The 19,405-nt window shown below is 36.6% G+C and overlaps 1 long non-coding RNA gene across 3 annotated transcripts in view; it reads left to right on the forward strand.

Annotated features, from left to right (window-relative positions):
* The window catches only part of LOC139358892 (uncharacterized), a 79,521-nt gene that overhangs the window by 57,572 nt on the left and 2,544 nt on the right, over positions 1–19,405 (forward strand). For all 3 annotated transcript variants that reach the window (XR_011614394.1, XR_011614396.1, XR_011614395.1), the window contains one exon: positions 18,244–18,304. This is a non-coding gene — a long non-coding RNA (uncharacterized lncRNA). The remainder of the gene's footprint in view (positions 1–18,243; positions 18,305–19,405) is intronic.

Raw genomic sequence — 19,405 nt, forward strand, 5'->3', positions numbered from 1 at the left:
ATTTTAACGTAAAGTAAATGAGTGAACTGAGCAATAATTGAAAAGTCACAATTTTGGAAACAAGACGTGGTTAAAATTCAGCATTTTGAGGGTAATGAAAGCTTATCTACAAAAAATAAGTGCAGTCTGTTTTGTTATAATACTTGCTTTGTAAATGTGACTGTGTTGCAAAACAATTAATATACCAGGAAACAGTGCAAACACAATGTGAATTTTAAGTTCCCTTATGTGCAATTTTGTCTGCAAGAAACATCAGATGAGCACAGAAAACTGCACCCACCCAGACAGAGCCACATAAGCATACATGAAACACACATATGCACATATCCCAAACAACTACCAGTGGTTTATGTTCCCTACATGTTAGGAGCCCACCCATTTACATCTGGTATCATCTATGCAGTCCAAATCAGATGACCCTCCTTCTATCACATCTAATAACTCACGAATTGTAACTTTTCTTAGGCAGATTTCTGTGAGTCAACTTCATACCTTTTCAAGGTCAAGTCACATTTATTTTATTTATTTATTATATATAGCTTAACAATTTATTAGGTTAAAAGAAGTGTTACTATGTTTTACATTTTTATTTTATGTGTTACCGAGAAAGTTTTGAGAGTGGGGCTCCCAACCTCCCTTCCTTCCTGTAAGTCTGGTTTTATTATGCAATTACACATAGCATGATAATTTTTAAAGAACTCCTGTATCATGCTGATCTGGTTTGAATTTTGTCTTCTCCAAATCTTATGTTGAAATTTGATCTCCAGTGTTGGAGGTAGGGCCTGGTTGAGGTAGATCCTGTTTGGTTCATGAGAGCAGATCTCTTTTGAATATCTTGGTGCCATTCTCACAGGAATGAGTGAGTTTGCATTCTGTTAATTGCTACAAGGACTGATTGTTAAAAAGAGCCTGGCATCTTCTGTTCCTCTCTCATTCTTGCTTCCTTCCTCTCCCTATGTGATGCCTGCTCCCCTTCACTCTTTTTCATGGGTGTAAGTTTTCTGAAACCCTGCAGAACTTTGAACAAAATAAACTTTTTTTTTTTTTTGAGATGGAGGCTCGCTCTGTTGCCCAAGTTGGAGTGCAGTGGTGAGAACTTGGCTCACTGCAACTTCTGCCTCTGGGGTTCAAGTGATTCTCCTACATCAGCCTCCCACATAGCTGGGACTACAGGCACCTGCCACCATGCCTGGCTAATTTTTTTTTTTTTTTTTTTTTGTATTTTTGGTAGAGACCAGGTTTCACTGTGTTAGCCAGGATGGTCTCAATCTCCTGACCTCGTGATCCACCCACGTCGGCCTCCCAAAGTTCTGGGATTACAGGCTTGAGCCACCATGCCAAGCCAATTATCCTCTTTCCTTTATAAATTACCCAGCTTCAGGTATTTCTTTATGGTAATGCAAATGGACTATGACACGTACTATAGCAAAATTTGGTACTGAGACTAACAATGAATTGAGCAAGAGCTGAGAAGAGATGGATGCTAGCAGCCTATACTGGCACTTATTCTAAGGGGAATGTGCAATAATGTAACTGTACACACAGGGGAGAGTCACTAAAATAAATCACTGTAGTACACATCAAACAATGTGAAAGTACTGTGTGGTACTGCAAGCAGACAATTCCAGTGTGCAACTACTTGAAACAGAAGTTGGTTCAGTTCAGAATTACAAGCAAAAGACATTGAAGAAGCAGTCACACACAGTCACAGAGTCCTCGGATCTTTCTGACAATCACAAATTGAAGAATGGCATTCATATACATGACCCAAATGTTTCCAGTGACAAGGTAGTTCTTTCAGTACACTGCAAATACTAAGAGCAAATATTAACTAATTAAATATAAGCCAGAAAGTAGGAGAAAACCTGCTGGTGTACATTTTGAAAAATAAAGTGTTAAAACTGTGAAAGCTGGACATTTGCATATACCAATTCTTCATGATATGGGAACATATATGAATATAGATTTAATCATAGTTAGCATAGTCCTAGATGCTGATTAGTATAAATTTTTAAAGTTGTATTATATTACATATGTCAAATAAAAACAGAATTATAGCTTAGCAGCATATTTACTAACATATTAACATATGTTTTATGCTGCTGAGCTATACTTGCAGTATGTCTTCATGTTTCTTTTGTCAGCATGTGTGTGTGTATGCATGTGTGTGTGTGGCTGTGTGTGGTATTTATTTTGGCTTATGCGTTCTATGCTAAATCCCATTCTGAGCACCATATTATGTGTAAAGCAGTAATTTTTTTGAAATTTTCTTAGCATTCATCAAGAAAAATTGCTTCAGCAATGATTCCCTTTTTCTTTGTATGTTTTGCTATGGAAGGACGTTTTAGAATTTTTATAATATATAAGCCAGCTCTTAGATATTGATATGGAATTACATGTGTATTAAGTGCAGTTATATTTTCAATTGAATTTAATCCAATAATTCAATTTAGGTATCATGAATTATTATATTTATTGCACAAATTTGAATACAAAAACTGAGAGGAAAAGCATCTATAGAGATTGTACTAAAATTAATACATACAATATTATTGGAGCCCGGCGCAGTTGCTCATGCCTATAATCCCAGCACTTTGGGAGGCCGATGTAGGCATATTGCTTGAGCTCGGGAGTCTGAGACTAGCCTGGGCAACATGGTGAGACTCCATCTCTACTAAAAATACAGAAAAACTTAGCCAGGCACGGTGGTGTGTGCCTGTGGTCCCAGCTACTTGGAAGACTGAGGTGGCAGGACAGCTTAAGCCCAGTGGTTGGAGGTTGCAGTGAGCCAAGATTGCACCACTGCATTCCAGCCTGGGTGACAGAGTGAGCCCCTGCCTCAAAAAAAAAAAAAAAAAAGAAAAGAAAAGAAAAGAAAAGAAAAAAACAATATTATTGTGTATTTTATTTAAATAAAAATGGAGTTTATAAAAAATAGTAAAGTCATATTCATGCTTTGAACATAATACTTCTTTTTGCTTTACTGATTAACACTATTATTTATATGTATATATACACACACATACATGTATGTATATGTGTGTATGTATATGTTTGTGTGTGTGTATGTGTGTATATATATATGTTCTGATAAGGGCGGTAAGACTTATTGAGTAAAGTAACATAGAGATAAAGATTAGGAAAAGCATCACTATATTTTCCTATATTAATCCTGTGAGGGTTACATTTGAGTGATCTAATCTAAAAAAGATATCAGAAGATGCCATGAAATACCTGAGACTCAAGTTTTCAGCACACAAAACAGTAAAGGCGAAGGACCTTAGGCTTGACAATGCCTGGAGTCTTTGCAGAATGCAAGAAGAATGGAACAAACAGGAAAATAATAGACAAGAGAAGAGTATTAATTTAAGAGTTAATGTCTTGCCAGACTGTCTTGTAGGGTCCTGAAGACTTTGAATTTTTGTTGGTTTTTATCATCATAACTATGAGAGTGGGATGGAAATTCATTGGAAAAAAATTAACCATAAGATGAGAGGATCTGACTTAAGAATTAAAGTGATCACTCTGGCTGTAGTGTTGAGAATACTCTTTGGGACAAGATGATCAATTACATTTCTATTGCAATAATCAAGGAGATCAAGGTGACTTGGATTAGGGTTGTGTTGGTGTATGTAGTAAGATGTTGTCAGAATTTGGATATTTTTGAAAGTAAATGTGAGGTGAGAGAGAAAAAGAGGAATCAGAAATAACTTCACGAGTTCATGACCTGAGCCACTGTAACAGTCAAATTGCCATATACTGAGGATTAAAATAGAAATTTGCAGATTGAATGAAAAATGTCAGAGGTTCAATTTGGCATGCTCTGAATGATGTAGCTATTTATATTTAAATAATAATTTTTGAAACATATCATCAATCTTTTGTTTAACTAAGCACTGCTCTTCATTTTGGAGGAAAAATACAATTTAAAATCTGAATTTCCTACTCAAGAAGTAGTATAAAAACATGACATTGATTTAACATACAACCTTCAGCAAAAATAAAGTTAATATAATTCCTTGGGAAATAAAATGCATATAGAGTTTATCCTGTTAGTCAATGTGATTTTCCATAATTGACAATTATTATAACCAAGAACAACAACAACGAAAAAATGAAGAGCTGAGTAAACCAGCCCAGTTTATGGTCCCTGATGTTTTAAAAACCACAAATAAAATGTAACTTTTCATGCAAATCATTTGATGACCATGAACACACTAGATTGTATCCTCATTTATAAAAGAGAATTGTTTGACAAGCACATAATATCGAGTCTCCAACACAGTGGATCCTATTTTGTTTAAAAAACAAAAACAAAAAAAAAGAAAACAACTAATTCTTAAATTTTCTTAGCTCTTTATAGCATATGTCACATGAAATTAAAGTTTTGCTTTCAAATACATTTTTCCATGTTGTCGTGGTATCGTCTGGTATTGTTCATGGTCAAATAACAATGTTTTAAGGAAAGTTGGGGCTTAGTCTATTCAGGTTACTATAACAAAATACCACAGAGCAGGTACTTATAAGCAGCATAAATATATTGCTCACCCTTCTAGAGGCTGGGAAATTTAAGATCAAAGCACCAGGAGACTTGGTTCTGCTGAGGGCCTGTTTCCTCACAGGCAGCCATTTTTTCACTGTAACCTCACATGGCTAAAAAGGTAAGGTATTTTTCTGTTGTCTCTTTTATAAGGGCATTATCCCATGCAGAAAGAATGCCTTCATGACTTCCCAAAGGCCCCTTCTCCTAACACCATCACATGTTTCGGATTTCGGCATATGAATTTTAGGGGGACATAGGCATTCAGTCCATTGCAGTTGGCTGTATGCATCTGGGCATTGCGAAGAATTCCAGGATGAAAAAAATATATTGTAATCCATTAGCATGCAAAGGACATTTAGATAGCAGATAAAAAAGAAAGTGAGGCGTAAGGGTGGACTCCAAGCCGTGAGCTGCAGAAAACTCCACGTTTTATTAAGAGAATCTGGAAGATGATGAGAAAAATATAGACTAAGGTGAAGAAGCAAATGAAGTAAAAATTAAATTAGGAGAATAAAGTGTGAACAAAGTTCAATGAAAAAAGTACTTTATGAAAAAGAATAAGTACTCCTCTAATAAATATTGCTGATTACTTAGCAGAGAGAGAATTGGTATTGATCAATGGCAAAAAATTAGCAGATTGGTGGAAAATCACCTAATTGGAGTGTTGATGTGCAAAGAAAAAAAAGGAGAAAATGAGTAAAGACCATACTATCACCACTTTTGACAATTACTTTTCTTTCTGGAGAGAGGAGCAGAAAAAGAGAATTAATGAGAAAGGTTTAGCAAGATTTTTTTAATACGAGAAATAATAGCATGTTTGTTTATTCAGGGGGAGGTCAATACTATGAAACAAAATAAATCAAAGAAAATCATGCTGCTATGAAGACACATGTACACGTATGTTCATTGCGGCACTATTCACAATAGCAAAGACTTGGAATCAACCCAAATGTCCATCAGTGACAGACTGGATTAAGAAAATGTGGCACATATACACCATGGAATATTATGCAGCCATAAAAAAGGATGAGTTTTTGTCCTTTGTAGGGACATGGATGCAGCTGGAAACCATCATTCTCAGCAAACTATCGCAAGAACAGAAAACCAAACTCCGCATGTTCTCACTCATAGGTGGGAAGTGAACAATGAGATCACTTGGACTTGGGAAGGGGAACATCACACACCAGGGCCTATTATGGGGAGGGGGGACGGGGGAGAGATTGCATTGGGAGTTATACCTGATGTAAAGGACGAGTTGATGGGTGCTGAGGAGTTGACGAGTTGATGGGTGTAGCACACCAACATGGCACAAGTATACATATGTAACAAACCTGCACATTATGCACATGTACCCTAGAACTTAAAGTATGATGATAATAATAATAATAATAATAAAGAAAATCACTGGAACAAAATCCATGAATAAGAGAGAAGATGGGGTTCAGTAGACACATAAATGCATCAGGCGACCATAGGTCGGTCACAGAGTTTATTTGCAGTTACAAAAAGAAAGAATATGTTCTCAGATACAAATAGGTGTTCAGATGGAAATTGTGGAAAGATTCTCGATCGTTTTGATATTTGCTATGGGATAAAGAAAAAGCAGCGAAATCAATAGCTGTGGAGAGAAAGAAGGAGGTTTTTGAATTAGTCATTTGAGAAATTGCTAGAGTGAATGGACAAAGAAAATAGATGAGGATTGGTGAACAAGAAAAGAAGTAAAAAGTTTCTGAGGTTAGTGGTCATAAAGTTGAAGTGAGATCCATCATTGTGGTTGCTCATTTAGATTTAGCTGCATGCAGATGAGGAAGATAATGGAAGTTTTGTTCACTAGGGTTTGGATTTTGCAAGGTGAGTATAAGTATCAAGAGGCAAAAATTAGAAGGAGAAAAACACTAAAGTGATTATAATGCTGACCCTGGGAAATTAAAATGAATGGGTTCAGTATTTAGGACATAGGATAATGTGTGAGTGACAGTAATGCAGTAGACACAAGGGTGTACACATTCCAGTATGGACAGAGAATCTCCGACCTGGTACTAGAGGCAATGAGTGTGAAAGGAAGCTTGTAGCAGTATAAGAGTAAGTTTCTGGAAGTTGAGATAATGGATCATTAAAATACTATTAATGACAATGAAATGGGACCACTGGTTTAAGTGGTTTGAATGGGAAAGCAAAATGTGAAAGTGGCAGCAAACACTTTTGTTAAACATAACTACATACCAGACAGTAGTCTAATAAATTTTTACAAACATATATACACATAAATTTATGTAATCTTCACTATAATACTATGTAGTAGGTGCACCTATTACATATATGTATAATAAAGGAATTACATATGTGTGTGTGTGTGTGTGTGTGTGTGTGTATAGATTGAGACAAGTAAACATTAACTAATCTACCCAAGGGCACAGAGCTTTGTTGTGATGGAGGTGGGTTTTAGAGAAAATTAGTTCTTCGTTATGAGCTCTTTGCATTTGGTTACAGATTGGGAAAGAGGGGGTTCAAGACGTAGCTATTTAGATTATTTGAAATATTATCTATATGGCTTTAGAAATTACCAAGAATTAACTCAGGAATGTGGGAGATTATTATAGTAAAACATAAGTCAAAATTTTAAAAGTAATCATCAATAATCTGGAGATCATCTGACAACTACCACAAATAAGGTACTTCTAGGGGAAAAGGAAGAAATCCAGAAGCAGTAAGGAGAAGAGTGATCTCATCTCCAAAACCAATGGTAAAGGATATTTTGCATGAAAATAATTAAGAGGATTTTTATAGGAGGAAATATCATTGAGGAAGAGCCAGGTTCCAATTATAGCAAAAATGGGAAGGGAATCTTCCCCCAAAATTTGAAGGTATAAGTCATTGTGAAGCTGACTATCAGTTCAGAGTTCATAGCAAAAAGTGGAAGTGTGGAAGAGGTATAAGTTAAGAGAGAAAAAGGAATAAAAAGTTGAATGATGACCATAATTATGGAATGGACATAAGTGTATTTTATAGAATCTTCAATTAATTGTATATTAACAAATACTGTTTTTAAAGGTATAAAAATTGCCATTTTGATTTTTCTGCTATCATGTAATGGAATTACAAAGTACATAATAATAAAACTGTATACATAGACATGATTTGATTTCCGGTGTGAGTTCCTTACAAGAAGAGTGTGTGTGTGTGTGTGTGTGTGTGTGTGTGTGTGTGTGTAGTTGATCCTTGAACAACAAGGGTTTGAACTGTATGAGTCCTCTTATACATGAATTTTTATACATGGATTTCTTCCACTAAAAGTTACCCTGCATATGCCTGTCTTTTCTGCCTCCCCTTGTGTCTCCTCCTCTCCACCTTTGTCATGCTTGAGACAAGACCAACCCCTCCTCTTTCTCCTTCTCCTAAGCCTCCTCAACATGAAGACAATGAGGATGAAGACTTACGATGATCCACTTTCCTTTAACAAATAGTAAATATAGTTTTTCTTTCTTTTTATTTTCTTAATAATATTTTCTTTTCTCTAGCTATTTTATTGCAATGATACATTATATAATACAGGTAACATACAAAATATGGGTTGATTGTATAGGTTATCAGTAAGGTTTATTGTCAACAATATGCTATTAGTAGTTAAATTAGTAGTTAAATTTTGGGGGAGCCAAAATTTTCAACTCTGTGGGGGTTGGAACCCCTAATCCCCACATTGTTTAAGAGTTAATTGTGGACTTAGCCAGAAATTCTTTGTCTTACCTTGATACAATATATCCATGTAACAAACTTGCATATTTACCACTTCCATGTAAAATAAAATAAAAGTTGAATTTTTTAAAAAGAGTCAATTTTATATTGAAATGCTAAACACTTTAAATTCTGACTTAAAAATATTTAATAACAAAATGATAAAAGTAAATATGATGCATCACTAAATAGTAAATATGTTAATTTCAGTCTACATATATAGTCCTAAAATATAATAAAGAATGTAAATATAGATACCATGCTTATAATATGCAATGAGTGGATGGTAAGTTCTCTGTATACTTTTCTATTGATTCTAAAATTTTAAAACTAACCCATATTATTTGATAACCAAAAGAAACATTTTAAAAATGTGTTGATAATCATACACTATACAACAAAATGTAAAACAGCCTGGAGGGAATATTGTGTGTCACTGCAAAGTGAAATATGAAAATTTCTATTCTATTCATCTGTCTTTGAGGTATCAGTGTGAAAATAAAAACAAAACACATATTCCCACTCAGCCAGCCACAGCTCTAAGTGAAGTGAAATGGTGAATAATGAATGTATGGAATCCACCCTGAGACACCCAAAACATGATGTGTCTTAGTATGTCATATTTTGGAATAATGTACTATTTTAGCATAAAATATTCTCCACATATTTGAATTAGGAGATAAATTAAAATTAGTTATGTTTCTGTGGCCATTAACAGTGATTTTTACTGTGATATAAAGAGCCTGATGCTAGCATCTGTGGATCTTAAGGCATTTGCATTTCACTTTGCTGAAGAAGCAAGTTCCCTCTTCAGGTTTCCAAAGCTGCACAGGGCAGATGCCACCTCCTGTACTGATAGTCGCTGAAGAAACGTAACCCAGTGTACCCTCTCATGGCACATGAAGTGTCCCGTTCTTACATTAAGCACTTTAAAAAGTGGCTGAAGCACTTTAACAGAAGGTTGGGAAAGAATGATTTGTCATCTAAGCAGACATTTGATTGATATCTATAGACCACTAAGGACTAAGGCAAACGGAGGTTTTTTCTCCCTTGTACAGACTTAAAGCAGAAACAATGTGGAAAACAACAACAGCAGCAACAACAACAACGAGCCGGGCACGGTGGCTCATGACTAATTTCAGCACTTTGGGAGGCTGATGCGGGTGAATCACTTAAGTTCAGGAGTTTGAGACCATCCTGGTCAACATGGTGAAACCCCGTCTTTACCAAAAACACAAAAATTAGTGGGGCGTGGTGGCATGTGCCTGTAATTCCAGCTACTTGGGAGGCTGAGGCAGGAGAATCTCTTGAAACTGTGAGGCGGAGGTTGCAATGAGTCGAGACCGTGCCATTGCACTCCATCCTGGGTAACAAGAGTGAAACTTCATCTCAAAAACAACAACCAATAAACAATTCTTGCTTCTGTTAGAATAAAAGATCACACCATGCATTTTATACAAATAATGCCTATGAATCATTGTTACCCCAAAGATTCTAACAAAGTTAGCATAGACAGAAATCACTGTATTGTGCTTCACTTTATTGTGCTTTGCAGAAAAGGCATATTTTATAAATTGAAAGTTTGCGGCAACTCAGCATGAACGAATCCATTGGCACCATTTTTTCAACATCACGTGCTCACTTTATGTGTCTGTTTCTATTTTAGTATTTATTGCAATCTTTCAAACTTTTTATTATTATTTTCTCTGTTATGTGATAGGTACAATATTTCAAAATTTAATTGTTTCAAATTTTGAAATATTATTGCAATATTTGAAAGTTTTACTATTATCTGTTATGTGATAGGTGACCTTGGGTGTTACTATTGCAATTGTTTTGGGAATCCACAATTCACACCTATATCAGACAGCCAACTTAGTCTGTAAATGTTATGGATATACTGACTGCTCTGCAGACCAACCATTCCCCCATCCATTCCCCTCTCCTTGGGACTCCCTATTCTCTGAGATACAACAATATTACAATTAGGCCAATTAATAACCCTCCAATGGCTTCTAAGTGTTCAGATGAAGGGAAGAGTTATAGGACTCTGACTTTATATCAAAGGTCAAAAGATAGAAATGATTAAGCTTAGTGAGAAAGCCATGTCAAAAGCTGAGATAGTGAATACTCAAGACCTCTTGCACCAAATGGCCAAGTTGTCGGTATAAAGAAAAAATTCTTAAAGACAATTAAAAGTGCTACTCCAGTGAACATATAAGTAATACGAAGGCAAAATGACCTTATTGCTGATAAGAAAAAAGTTATAGTGGTCTGGATAGATCAAACCGGCCACATTTTCTTAAGCCGTAAGCCTAATCCAGAGCAAGCCCCTAACTCTCTTCAATTGCTTTAAGGCTGACAGGGGAGTAGAAGATGGAGGAAAAAAAATTAAAGTGAGCAGACTTTGGTTCATGAGGTTTAAGGGAAGAAGCTGTCACCATAGCATAAAGGTACAAGGAGAAGCAGCAATTACTAATATAGAAGCAGCAGGAAATTATCCAGAAAATCCAGCTAAGATAATTGATGAAGGTGGCTATACTAAACAATTGACTTTCAATGTAGATTAAATGAACTTTTAATAGGAGATGCCATCTAGAACTTTCATAGCTAGAGAGGAGATGTCATGACTTCAAAGCTTTAAAGGGCAGGCTGACTCTTTTATTAGGAGCTAATGTAGCTAGACTTTGAGCAGAAGCCAATGCTCATTTACCAGAACGTAAATCCTAGGCCTCTCAAGAATTATGCTAAATGTACTCTGCCTGCGCTCCAGAAATGGAACAACGGAGTCTGGATGACAGGAAATCTGTTTACAGAATGGTTTACTGAATATTTTAAGCTCACTGTTAAGTCCTACTGCTCACACACACACATACACACACACAAAATTCCTTCAAAATATGACTCTCATTGACGACGCACCTGGTCACCTAATAGAATAGAGCAGCAATGCACCCAAATCACCCAATAGATGACTGTGATGGAGATATAAATGGAGATTAATGTTGTTTTCATGCTTGCTAACACAACATCTATTCTGCAGCCCATGGATCAAGGTTTAACTTTGACTTTCAAATATTATTATTTAAGAAATACATTTTGGCAGGGGGTGGTGGCTCACATTTGTATCCCAGCACTTTGGGAGGTGAGGGGGGCAGATCACGTGGCCAGGAGATCCACACCATCCTGGCTAACACGTTGAAACCCCCTCTCTACTAAAAATACAAAAAATAAAAAATAAAAAATAAAATAACGGGGCGTGGTGGCGGGCGCCTATAGTCCCAGCTACTTGGGAGGCTGAGGCAGGAGAATGGCGTGAACCTGAGAGGCAGAGCTTGCAGTGAGTCAAGTATGCATCACAGCACTCACTCTAGCCTGGGCGACAGAGTGAGACTCCATCTCAAAAAAAAAAAAAAAAAAAAAAAAAAAGTACATTTCATAGCTATAGTTGTCATAGATTGTGATTCCTCTGACGGATCTAGGGTAAAGTAAATTGAAAATCTTCTGGAAAGGATTCACCATTCCAGATGCCATTAAGAACATTTGTGATTCATGAGAGGAGATCAAAACATCAACATTAACAGAAGTTTGGAATAATTTGATTTAAAACTTCAGGGATAACTTTGAGGGGTTCAAGATTTCAGCGGAGGAATTAACTGCAGATGTGATAGAACTAGCAAGAGAGCTACAATTTTAAGTGGAGCCTGATGATGTGACTGAATTGCTTCAATCTCAGGATAAAACTTGAATATATGAGGATTCAATTCTTAAGGATGAGCTAAGAAAGTGATTTCTTAAGATGGAATCTTCTCCTGACAAAAATGCTGTGAACATTGTTGAAATAACCACAAAGTCTTTAGAATATGACATAAACTTAACTGATAAAGCAGCAGCGTGTTTTGAGAGGATCGACTCCAATTTTGAAAGAACTGAAGTCAATTTTACTGTGAGTAAAATGCTATCAAACAGCATTGCATATTATGAAAAAATTTGTCTTGAAAAAAAGAATGGCAATGTGACAAACTTCACTGTTATTTTAAGGAATTGCCACAACTATTCCAACCTTCAGCAACCACCACCTTAATCAGTTAGCAGCCATCAACATTGAAACAAGACTCTCCACCAGCAAAAAGATTACTCTTCTTTTAATACTGAGAAGATTATTCGCGTTTTTTTAGAAATAAAGTATTTTTAACAAGGTATGTACTTTTTTTGACATAATGCTATTTCACACTTAATAGACTATGGTATTGTGTAACGTAACTTTTATATGCACTGGAAAACTAAAAAAATCATGTGACTTGCTTCATTATTAGTTTTATTGCAGTGGTCTGGAATCCATCCAGAAATATCTCAGATGTATGTCTGTATCTAAATCTTTAATTGTACCTAAGTGCATGACGCTTTCTGTATAGATAATACAACAATTTGTTTCAGCAATCTGAGCATTTTATAATCAAGGTCTAAATTACACTGGTATTTTAATGTGGTGATAACTGTGGTTGGAAGGGATATTGAAACAAGAGTTCAAATAGGAGATAAAAACCTCACTCATGTTACACACTTTTTTTTTTTTTTTTTTTTTTTGAGATGGAGTCTCATGCTGTTGCCCAAGCTGGAGTGCAGTGGCGCGATCTCGGCTCACTGCAAGCTCCGCCTCCTGGGTTCACGCCATTCTCCTGCCTCAGCCTCCTGAGTAGCTGGGACTACAGGCGCCCGCCACCGCGCCCGGCTAATTTTTTGTATTTTTAGTAGAGACGGGGTTTCACTGTGGTCTCGATCTCCTGACCTTGTGATCCGCCCGCCTCGGCCTCCCAAAGTGCTGGGATTACAGGCTTGAGCCACCGCGCCCGGCCTACACACTTTTTTAGAAGCAACCTTTACCCTGCTTCCAATTTAAAGGGCTCTAATTACTTTTTTCCCCTGATTGTAGACGTGTTTTTATTTCTAGGTCTAAAATCAATTACTCTTGGCACAGAGTAATTAAGTGAACCAATTAGATGTTGATCCAAATTAGGACCATACTTCCTTTGAAACATTCTTGAACTAAACATTGACTATCAACTCTCTATTATTAGTATCTTTTCTGTCTCTGTTCTGGTTGTTTTCTGGAAAGGAACAATTCATGCTATACAGAAAAAGAAATTACTGATATATTTGAATTGTGTGTTACTCCCAGAAGCGGTACATTTTAATTCACAAAGAAATACACCTGGCTATCTAAGTCAGCTGTCAACTCTTGTACTCAGGTTAACTTCATTTAAATCATTTAAGTACCTATCATACTATAAATTGATTTGAATTTCTCCCTGATGTAGCTCTGAATTATTTTGGTGTTTTCTCTCTGGCTTATTGTATAAGGTACATATTTTTGCCTCATATTTTTGCATTAGTTCATGATTTTCTTAAATCCTTATCTGAACTAATAATGTAGTTGGGTTTCTCCAAAAATTGGAAAAGTTTAATGTTATCAGGTGAAAAAGCCAAATCAAATAAAATCACAATAAATAAGACCTCTGAAACCATTTCACTAGAATAACTATGTATTGTTGTATATGACTAAAAAAATTACATGTTGTATTAGTCCATTTTCATGCTGCTGATAAAGACATACCTGAGACTGGACAGTTTACAAAAGAAAGAGGCTTAATGGACTTACAGTTTCACATGGCTGGGGAGGCCTCACAATCATAGCAGAAGGCAAGGAGGAGCAAGTCACATCTTACATGGATGGCAACAGGCAAAAAGAGAGACCTTGTGCAGGGGAACTCTTGTTTATAAAACCATTAGAGCTCATGAGACTTATTCATGATCAGGAGAACAGCACAAAAAAAGATTTGCCCCTATGATTCAATTACCTCCCACTGGCTCCCTCCCATGAAACGACACATGTAAATTGTGGGAATCACAATTCAAGATGAGATTTGGGTGGGGACACAGCTGAACCATATAATTCTGCCCCTGGCCACTCCCAAATCTCATGTCTTCACATTTCAAAACCAATTATGCCTTCCCAGCAGTTCCCCAAAGTCTTAGCTCATTTCAACAATAACTCAAAAGTCCACAGTCCAAAGTCTCATCTGAGACAGGGCAAGACACTTCTGTCTATGAGCCTGTAAAATCAAAAGCAAGTTAGTTACTTCCTAGATACAACAGGGGTACAGGCATTGGGTAAATACAGCCATTCCAAGTGGGAGAAATTGGCCAAAACAAAGGGACTATAGACCCCATGCAAGTCCAAAATCCAGTAAGGCAGTCAAATTTTAAAGATCCAAAATGATCTCCTTTGACTCCATGTCTTACACCCAGGCCACGCTGATGCAAAAGGTGGGTTCCCGTGGTCTTGGGCAGCTCTGCTCTTGTGGCTTGCAGGATATAGTACCCCTCCTGGCTGCTTTCACCAGCTGGCATTTAGTGTCTGTGACTTTTCCAAGCACAGAGTGCAAGCTGTTGGTGGATCTACCATTCTGGAGTCTGGAGGATAGTGGCCCTCTTCTCACAGCTCCACTACGTGGTGCCCCAGTAGGGACTCTGTATGGGGGTTCTGATCTCACATTTCCCTTTTGCACTGCTCTAGCAAAAGTTCTCTATGAGGGCCCCACCCCTGCAGAAAACTTCTGCACGGGCTTCCAGGCATTTCCATACACCCTCTGAAATCTAAGCAGAAGTTCCCAAACCTCAATTCTTGACTTCTGTGCACCTACAAGCTCAACACCATGTGGAAGCTGCCAAGGTTTGGGACTTCTACCCTCTGAAGAAACAGCCTGAGCTATTCCTCGGACCCTTTTAGTCACAGCTGTAGTAGCTGGGACACATGGCACCACATTCCTAGACTGCACACAGCAGAGGGACACTGAGCCCAGCCTGTGAAACCATATTTTTCTCCTAAACCTCCAGGCCTGTGATGGGAGGGGTTGCTGCAAAGGTATCTAACATGCCCTGGAAACATTTTCCCCCATTGTCTTGGTGATTAACATTGGGGTCCTAGTTACTTATGCAAATTTCTGCAGCTGGCTTGAATTTCTCAGAAAATAGGATTTTCTTTTCTATCACATTGTCAGGCTGCAAATTTCTATCACATTGTCAGGCTGTTGTCCTTTTAAAACTGTCTTTAACAGCACCCAAGTAACCTCTTGAATGCTTTGCTGCTTAGAAATTTCTTCCTCCTGATACACTAAATCATCTCTCTCAAGTTCAAAGTTCCACAAATATGTAAGGCAGCGGCAAAATGCCAGTAGTCTCTTTGGTAAAACATAACAAGAGTCACTACCTTTGCTCCAGTTCCCAAGAAGTTTCTCATCTCCATCTGAGACCACCTCAGCCTGGACTTTATTGTTCATATCACTATCAGCATTTTTGTCAAAGCCATTCAACAAGTCTCTAAAGAGATTCCAAACTTTCCCACGTTTTCCTGTCTTCTGAGCTCTCCAAACTGTTCCATCCTCTGCCTGTTAGTCAGTTCCAACGTCATTTCCACATTTTCAGGTATCTTTTCAGCAGCACCCCACTCTGCTTGTTCCAATTTACTGTATTAGTCTGTTTCCACAATGCTGATAAAGACATACCTGAGACTGGGCAGTTTACAAAAGAAAGAGGTTTAAGGGACTTACAGTTCCACATGGCTGGGGAGGCCTCACAATCATGGCAGAAGGTAAGGAGGAGCAAGTCATGTCTCACATGGATGGCAACAGGCAAAAGGAGAGAACTTGTACAGGGGAACTCCTGTTTATAAAACCATCAGATCTCACAAGACTTATTCACGATCATGAGAACAGCACTAGAAAGACTCGCCCCTATGGTTCGATTATGTCCCACTTCCTCCCTCCCACAACATGAAGTGGGAGTTGGGGGAGTTAAATTCAAGATGAGATTTGGGTGGGGACACAGCTAAACCATATCACAGAGGTTCAACATGTTTTGCAATATCATTGTATTTAAATGCATATGGATATATTTGTCTGTCAAAGAGAATTTTTCTTTCTCCTTTTTTCAAAGATAACTATGTTTTTACTTGAAATCAAAGATGATAAAGGTGAATTCATACAGCAAGCCACATATCTCTCTCTCAAACTATTTATTTAAAATGGATTCAGTCCAACAATCTTTGGGTTAAAAGTACTATATGCCAACCTAATACTGTTCCCTGATCTCATCTGTGTGTGACATGTGTGTGCATGGCTTTCAGATGTAGGATTCTATAACCACAATGTTCTGAAAATATAATATGAGGACACATTACCCCACTGGTCAATGCCCCACCCCTTCAATGCAAATCTTTCAGCCTCTTTTCATCTGGAGACAATTCAATAGCCTTGGAACATTTTCTGGAATATTTTCCACAATGAGCAAGATCTCATCTCTTGTGTACTACATCAGTGTGTGAAAGGTCATCTTCCAAATCAGTAGGTGCATATAATTACACACACTGAGTGGACTATACGTGGATCCTTCTCATTTTAGGTATTTTTTTTTCTTCTACTATGCTAATTCTCCTTTGCCATGAAATATGTAAAAACAGAATCCTATACTCAATTCTAAAATATATAAGCTATATGAAACAAACAACAGAAAGTAAAGCTTGGGAAAATAGAAGTCAATGAAAAGTTTGAAACACCAAGATTCAAGTAAAACCTGCATCAAGTGTCAAAATCTTAAGCAGTAGAAACACAAATAACATTTTTTCAGAGCACTAAACGGCAGTATTCAGATCCAGTAGGTCTTTGTTTTGGACCTCACTAAATTCTAAACACTGGAAGAAAGAAATTCCTCAGTTTGAATCAAGTGTTTAATTCTGGATGAATCAGTGGAAGCTAGGAGTGCTTGGGTCACACAGCACATGCGTGACCACAGGTCTGCTGCTAGACATTCTGGGGCTGATATTAATTTATCTCACCAATAGGTGTCTTTCTCTAATAACAGATAAATTTGAATAGGTTGCAAACCGTTACCTTGTAAGGGATTTGGTAATATATTGAGTATATGTTCCTCTTTGGGAACTTCTCTGATAATATCAGAATCTCGGAGGTCTCTTATAGTACCCACTCTCACCCCACCCTGACATAAAACCTAAGGCCAAGTCTCAATTTAGTTTCCAGTGCTGCTTATTTATAAATATATTTGTTTTGACATTTCTCCTAATTTCTAATAAATACATATTCTCTACTTAAAAGAGACTTGTGTCTCCAACCCAGACAAGGAGTTCATGCAACAGACATAATATACAAATAATGAGGAAACCAACACTGAAGGAGACTTCTAGGTGAGCTAGACGCTAGTTTGTGAAATGTGCCTAACTTCATTGGGTCAAACCAAACTTGGAATAATTTAAAGATTTTCAATAACTATAGCAGGGAATTTATAGGTGGAGCTAGAAGAATATGAAATTGAGAGGAAGAAAACTTAAAAAGGGGGAATAGGAAAGTTGTGGTCTCTTTCCACAGTGACTTCCAGTAGGATCAAGCTGAATGGTGAGCCTGTCTATAAACATTGATGGGTCTGGCACAGACTTCTTAATTTTTAATAAGAAACTTGTAAACTCATTTTTTCTCTAGAAAAAAAGAATGCAATACTAACTTGGGGAAAGATACTTTTTAACCACATACAACTCATCTACACTTAACCTGCCAGAAGTTTTTTGCTGGCTGACTCATGCCTTGGATCTTTCATTGACTTCAAATATTTTTTCTTCATACTAATCTCTGGTATGCTATCTTTCTTAGTGTTATATTCTGCAGTGATCTTCATTAACTTCCCAACACCCAACTATGATTTTTATAAGGATGACCATACACTTAGATGTTTACATTACTACATAATATGAATGTGAGTTACATACTGGCTTTTTGTACATATCTGTTATATATTAATATCTATAATTTAGTTTCTGCAATGTATTTCCTATTTTTCAATAAGAATTGGGTTCCTGTTGCTCTTGGAAAAACTAAATCAATATTATTGTATTCTAATAGATAGACTAATTCTCACTGGAAGAAAGATGCTGATAACGATGCCATGCTGTATCAGTGTAAGGTAAATTATATTACCATACAACCTGGGATATTTACTTAATAAATTTAATCATTCTAGATAATTCAAGTAAGAATGATTTTTCCTCAGCAGAATTTGTTTTAAACACTACAAACTTTATCAGCCAGCCTTCTACACTTAACCACTTGCTGGACCAGTCGATGAGCCCTGTTGCCTCTGTAAATCAAATTGATTGATGCCTAGGGCACATCACTTGCCCATGGCAGGTCAGTTCTCTCTCTGGATGGCCATTAACTTCAGCTTCCACCACTTGAATTTTACTTAGAAAAATTGAGGTGTCTTTCTTTGAAAGCTTGTTATGCCATATATGCTCAAAATTCAGCAATGTCACTTAAATGTTATGAAAATAAGTTGAGATACATTCAAAATAGAAGAGATTCATTATTTTATATTGTTCTGTAAGACAATAAACATAATATAAGGGAAAATAATTGTGGACCAGATAATTATGAAAGATTGGGGATGTAAAAATATAAATGCTTCTCCACTGAAATGGCCACATAGTATTTTCATATCCTCTCTACAGAGTGAATGGATTAAACCCAAAAGCAATAAATGATGTATCATGAGTATGTCTTATGTAATGATTATAATATCAATTGTCATTAGGCCAACCTGTGTCTGCAAAAATGTATTCTCTTCATAAAATGTATGTATTATTGTATAATACATTATATCAATACCTATGTGTAGGTGTATGCATGTACCTATGCACAATCATAAACACACACCCCATACATATATATGCAATGCTACATATGTGTTTACCATGCACTTTTGAACTCACTATTTCTAGGAAACAAACAAACAAAAATAGGGGTTTATTCTAATTGATTCAAAATTTACTTCTAGTTTACTTAGTCTTTGTAGATACATGAAAAAAAACCAACAGAACACTCACCAATTACTTTTTTAGGATGGTAAATTTGAAGTTTTTAGACCGATGCCAGAGTTTACTGGTTGTTTTTGAACACAGAGAGGTGAATTGGGCTATCTTTGTTTTATATCTCTTATCGCTAACATTATATTTAAAAATGAAGTATAAAATTGCAGCTTAAGAAATAATAGCTCCTAATGCTCTTA

This window comes from Macaca nemestrina, chromosome 15, assembly GCF_043159975.1.
Source record: "Macaca nemestrina isolate mMacNem1 chromosome 15, mMacNem.hap1, whole genome shotgun sequence".
NCBI lineage: Eukaryota > Metazoa > Chordata > Mammalia > Primates > Cercopithecidae > Macaca > Macaca nemestrina.